The 5,379-nt window shown below is 41.9% G+C and overlaps 1 non-coding gene across 1 annotated transcript; it reads left to right on the forward strand.

Moving 5' to 3' along the window:
* The first annotated feature begins 424 nt into the window (after window positions 1–424).
* LOC117695552 (U6 spliceosomal RNA) lies at window positions 425–527 on the forward strand. The gene has a single exon (XR_004604618.1). It is a non-coding gene; the product is annotated as a U6 spliceosomal RNA (small nuclear RNA).
* The last annotated feature ends 4,852 nt before the right edge of the window (window positions 528–5,379 follow it).

Genomic DNA, 5,379 nt, shown 5'->3' on the forward strand with positions numbered 1-5,379 from the left:
AAGACACTATTGATATTGGCATTGATATTTGAAAAAAGTTTCTGATACAAAATGTACGAGTTATGGTGAAGGGACTTAAGCACTTGTCTTCTGATGATATACAGATACAGATACAGATACAAGTATTTCTGTGGAAAGTTGGAAGTCTAGAACCTGACTCCCAGACACCACCCTGGCACATACATCTATCTACTCTTGTCAACAATACAATTTTATGGGATACAGGTTTAGCCAATGGAAATGCTCACACAAATATAGTGCAATCAAAAGTTGTGTATTCTGAGCCAAGCTCAGTGGTGCACATCTTTAATGCTAGCAGTGGAGAAACAGCAGCCAGCAGATTGGGCAAGTTCAAGCCCAACCAGAACTACATAGTGAGAACCTATCTCAAACAAGCAAGCAAACAAAAATGTACAATTTGAGCCTGCTTTGGCAGCACATATGCTAAAACTGGAATAACACAGAGAAGAATAACATGAGCCCTGTGTGAGGATGACATACACATTTGTGAAGTGGCCTTCTGGAATGACTATGATGGCTAACTCAACCACTAACTTATGAAGGCTCCTGCCACTAGAGCTTGTGGGCATGTGTATAGGATCAAGAATTCACACTGTGATGGAGAGTGATAAAGAAATTAATGGTACACTTCTAGGATTTGAAGACCTTGTCAAAATGGTGCTAAAAGATGTCAGAGTTTGAAATTACACTAGAAGGAAGATGGACAGTAAATTAGATCAAATTTTACTAAATGGGAGTGATGCAGCAATACTGTTCCTGGAGAAGAGCATGCGGTCGGAATGGATTTCCTTGACTTATGCTAGATTCTAACTATAAAAAAATATTTAGAGTTTAGAAACTATAAAGGTAAATTTCTGCTAATGAAAATAACAATACCAACCAACCAGAGCTCCCCAGAGTCTAAACCACCAGCCTGGGAGCACATAGGGAGGGACCTATGACTCCATCTGTACATGAAGGGGAGGATGGCCTTATCGGGCATAAGTGGGAGAGGAGATTCTTGGTCCCATGAAGGATGAACACCTAGTTGGGGGGGGGGGAATTTGAAGGTGGAAGGTGGGAGTTGGGGGTAGGTGGGGGCATATCCTCATAGAAGCATGAGGAGGGAGGTTAAGATAGGAGGTTCCTGGGTGGTGGGGGGAAGGGGGTAAGGGGATAAAATCTGAAATGTCAATATAATATCCAATAAAAATAGATTTAAAAAAAAGAAAATACTTTGTTGATAGATTTTGTAAGCTAATCATAGTTATTTTTGGAAAAGACACATTTGGATTTTTTTAAAGACTAAAAACTTAAAATACTTCTGTTTTTTTAAAAAAAAATGGTGTTGGTGGTACTTGCCTTGAATCTCAGCACTCAGGAGGTAGAAGCAGGAAGATCTCTGAGTTCAAGGCCAGCCTGGTCTATAGAGCAAGGTTCAGGACAGCCAGGACTACACAGAGAAACCCTGTCTTGAAAAAATTCAAAGAAACAATAACAACTATAAACTGTCCCATAGTTCAACATTATTACACATAATTAACATATGCTAATTAAAAACCTTTGGAAAAAGAATTTAAGGCATCACTGAGGGAAAAAAAGCCTGTGCAATTTCTCTCTGCTCCTTTATATTGATATCTGCTCTGGAGTTGCACCTAAGTTGCTCATAGCTGACTCTGCCTGTAAAAGAATCCGTGACTGAGGGAGTTTGCCTTCCTATTCTTTAAGCTGAAGCGTCTACCAGTGTTTGAGTAGAAATGGGTGGAGCCTGGAGTTTGCTATAATTGCTCTCTACTGAACTAGTAGTGTACCACATTAAAAGAAAGCCTGTTCAGTGCACAGAAGGTGGCTTAATCTGTAACACCACAGAAAAGATTCAAATCCAAAAATAGAAGAATGACAGAAAGGAATAAAAATAAAATACACACAAACAGTAGAGAGATGATATCTTTTAAAAAGAAAACCATCTTCTTCCCAGCCAAGGTGAGTAGATAATGAAGGGACGGCAGATGAGCATGGCACATGCCAGGCAATGCTTCACGGTAGGTCATTTGCGAGTTGACCATGGCAATTCCTATTCAGTTTCAGACCTGCCCTAGTATCTGGCAGAAAGGAATGTGTATAAAGCTAGCTAAAATTCTATTTATCTGGACTGCACCACACAGAGATTATCTCTGGAGATTATTAGGCTGTGCAAACCAATAACAAGGAAAACAAAAAGAGTTGCAGAGTGCTCCCAAAAGACTTTTGAGGTTTTCTGTGTTAGGAGTGGGCCATTTGAATACTGATCCTGGTTTCCTGCATGCTGGTACACCCAGGAAACCATTACTTATGATCTAGACTCAGAGGGCAGGTTGCCTGGTCCAGCGGTTCTACAGCCCTCTGTATCACAGGTCACGTCCCTTAAAGCACAGAATTTCCAGCCAGTTTATACTAGTGTTACTTCCCAGAGACAAGATTGTTTTAAGAGGCAGTCAACCAACCACTGATGTCTCTGCAGTATCCTGGAGATGGGACTATGCAGAGATTTCTGACCCTCCAAGCAGTACAAGTAATAGTAGCCTTCTCAACATGGGAATTGTACCATACCCTGCCCTAAAGATCACCAGCTGAGTACCCCAAGTTCCTTAGCTATGGTGCCAGCTATTGCACTAGGGGAGCTTTCTGGGACCCTGTTCCCTCTGACTTTTACTCCTACCAATGGAAGATATTTCCCCTTCCTAACCAGGGTGCCAGATGACAAGTCCTGTCACATTACATTCTCTTTCTCTTGCTGTGTTGTGTCCCAGAGCTTTGGAATTCACTGGGTCTCCATGTCTCTGTTGCTGAATTCAATGGCCACTAACCCCTGCATGCAGCTGTTCCACTATTTCACTTTTGTGGATGAGGTGATTCCTTGTTGTTTGTATTCTAATATTGTGCTGGATAGTTTTATGTCAATTTGACACAAACTAGAGTCATTTGGGGAGAGGAAGTCTCAACTGAGAAAATGCCTGCGTAAGATCTGCCTTCAGGCAACTCTGTAGTTCATTTTCTTTCTTTCTTTTATTATTACTTTCTTCCTCCTCCTCCTGGTCATCCTCCTCTTTATTCTTCTTCTTTTTAAAATGTTCAAATACTTCCATGGGTCCTTTATTTAACAAAATTGTTTCCACTAAAATATGTTTATATGTAGGTTCACTGTCATGCTAATTCTCTGAAAAGTAATTGGCCAATTACTTTTTGGCCAGACGATGCTTTGTAAGTCATCCTCCTGCCTTGACATTGCCTGACTTGGCAGCAGCTTCTAACCTTGGCCCTGAAAATTCCTAGTGCTCCTATGTTAACCTCAGCTTAGCCTCACACTGTGCATTCACACCAATAAAACATCTTAATCACGTGGCCAGCCTGGGCAGAAGCTGGCCTAGAACACTTTCCCTTGCCCATTACTGACAGGTTGCTCTCTGAAACTCAGTCTCCACAGAACAGCAACTACTTCCACTAGGAAGAACATATGATGAAGACAAACAGTTTTAGGAAATAAAAAATGAAGGAAGCTTCCATGTCCCCACTCTCTGGTTCTACTTACTATGTTGTGGCTTCCTGTGGTTTTCCCGTCTGACAATTGTTGGTCTTAACTTGCACTAGTTACTCTGGGCTAGGTCAAGGGGTCCCCAAGACTAAGCTCCTTTGAGGATGCTCTAGCAGAAGTATTGTACAGCTCCTGGAAGCTTCCTATGCTCCTTCGGCTTGGCTTGTAAACTTTTCCTTGCCAGGTGGCTCTTAGATGTTTTTTAAGTTTCTTCCCCACCAACTTTTCTGCTGCCTTCTTAAAGTTAAAGATTTTTTTTTTTTTTTTTGAAGATAAAGCCTACTTAGGTAATCCAGACTCTGGTCTCCATTTCACCTGATAAGCAATCACACTTCCCTTCTCCGAAGGGTACCCTAGGAGGCAAGGTGTTCTGCTGACCACAATCTGTGCAGGACTAATGGCTCGAAGAGCTGAAGGGATATGGGAAACAATGTCTATCTGGAAGACTTTGGACAGGTTAGTCAGGTTGTGGAAAGCTGGCCTCAGGACATAGCCTCAGGGGCTCAAGTGGAGACAGTACAGAAATCCAGTCAACAACAAAATGAAACTGGGGTGACTATTAGAGGGTGATCATGACAGAGGATTGTGTTAGAGAGTACCACCGGGCTGGTGAAAAATGCCCAAGGGAGAAATGGCAAAGTTCAGTTACTGACCTCCCATACCCCATCTTCAAGGCCTTGGAGACATACTGTGTTGGGGGGGGGGGCATCATGTAAAAATGGCATATTTGTGGGCTGGGTAGAAGACATGGAGACAAAGGAAAGGGTGGATCAAGCCAACACTGTTAGGGCAGGAGCCTAGTTAACAGAAGTGTAGTGCATTGTCTTGATTAATGATTGATGTGAGCGGGACCATCTCACTAGGGGCCATGCCTCCCCTGGGCAGGAGGTACTGGGCTGTATATGAAAATAGACTGTAAAAACTATGAAGTACAAATACTCCTTCTTGGCCTCTGCATCAGTTCCTGCCTCCAGGTTCCTACCTTGATCTTCTTCCCTGAAATAAACCCTGTCTTCCACAAGTTGATTTTGGTAATGGAGTTTTATTATATGAATAGAAACCTGTACTAAGACAACTATCTTCCTCCATGAGAGAAACTTTGCAGATATATGCGGGTGCCCAATAGCAGCATGTGTCTAATGCCTACTATGCGAGACAGCAAAGCTATAGAATATTCCATTGAAATCGAGACTTCTGTAGGGCAATGCCTTTTTTCGAGAAAGCAGGTAATAGAATGTGCATAATAGGAAATCAGAGCTGATGATGTATTACTTTTCTTTCATCTCCATTTGTATTTTCCTTCTCCTCCTCACACATGGATCTTCTCCACACACATTTCTTGAAGTTATAAAGTCACTCTGTATTGGTAAGGAACTATTTTATCTGTAAAACTGTTTTGGTATCAAAATATGACAGTTACCAGTGTTGAGTGCATAAAAAGCTTCTACAACGCAGCACATTAAACTTTAGACACTTGGCAATTACAGCACATAAGACTACAAGACATTCCCTCACCATCACCACCCCCTGAATCCCTGCCTTTTTTTTTTAAATCAGGAGCTCACTGGTACCTATCTGGTGACTGTACAAAAAGCAGCAGAGACAGCAGCAACTTACTTTAGAGAACACTGAATGTTTTGATCTAGAAGCACATTATGATGTCCACACCACCTCTTCCAAAGTGGCCTCCTAATCCTAGAATGGCAAGTCCAGCTGATTATAAATGGAGACAAACAGCACATTTATTCTGTGGAGATGAAGGTGCTCTACTCCTCAGCACACATTGACTTTGAATACAACTCATCCCC

Source organism: Arvicanthis niloticus, chromosome X (assembly GCF_011762505.2).
Source record: "Arvicanthis niloticus isolate mArvNil1 chromosome X, mArvNil1.pat.X, whole genome shotgun sequence".
Lineage (NCBI taxonomy): Eukaryota > Metazoa > Chordata > Mammalia > Rodentia > Muridae > Arvicanthis > Arvicanthis niloticus.